This window comes from Centroberyx gerrardi, chromosome 6 (genome assembly GCF_048128805.1).
Source record: "Centroberyx gerrardi isolate f3 chromosome 6, fCenGer3.hap1.cur.20231027, whole genome shotgun sequence".
In the NCBI taxonomy this organism is placed as follows: Eukaryota; Metazoa; Chordata; class Actinopteri; order Beryciformes; family Berycidae; genus Centroberyx; species Centroberyx gerrardi.
In genome coordinates, this window is record NC_136002.1 from 27701602 (window position 1) to 27702192 (window position 591).

Here is a 591-nt window from a genome sequence, read left to right on the forward strand (position 1 = left end):
GTCAGAATGCGAACAGCTCCACTGTGTGTTCAAAGTAGTGCCGCTGATTACCAGGAGGAGATTGGCCTCTGGGTTCTTTAGAAAGTCAATCCTCAGGTCAAGGTAAAAGTCAAAGTTGTTGGCACACCACAATGCCCATATGTCCACCTCTCTGCAGTAGATGAACTGCTTGTTGTCTTTTATTGGGCCCAGCGAGCTGGTGTAATCCGCAAACTTGAGCAGCTTGACCGAGGGGGTCACTGGAGGTGCACCCATTGGTGTTCAGGGAGTAGAGGAGAAAAGACAGCACACAGTCCTGTAGGGCTCACAGAGAGACCTGAACAGCAGGGGGCCTGTCCTCACACACTAGCTATGTTTCCATTCAGCCTATTCCCATTCAAAACTTCGATTTTTGCATAAAATGGCTTGATGGAAACACCATTACTGTCTCATGGATGTCAGAAAGCCTGTGAGTGAGTGAGTGAGTGAGTGAGTGAGTGAGTGAGTGAGTGAGTGAGTGAGTGAGTGAGTGAGTGAGTGAGTGAGTGAGTGAGTGGGACAGACAGCAACAGATCTGGGATGATGAACGCTAATCTAGAAACAGGATCCACA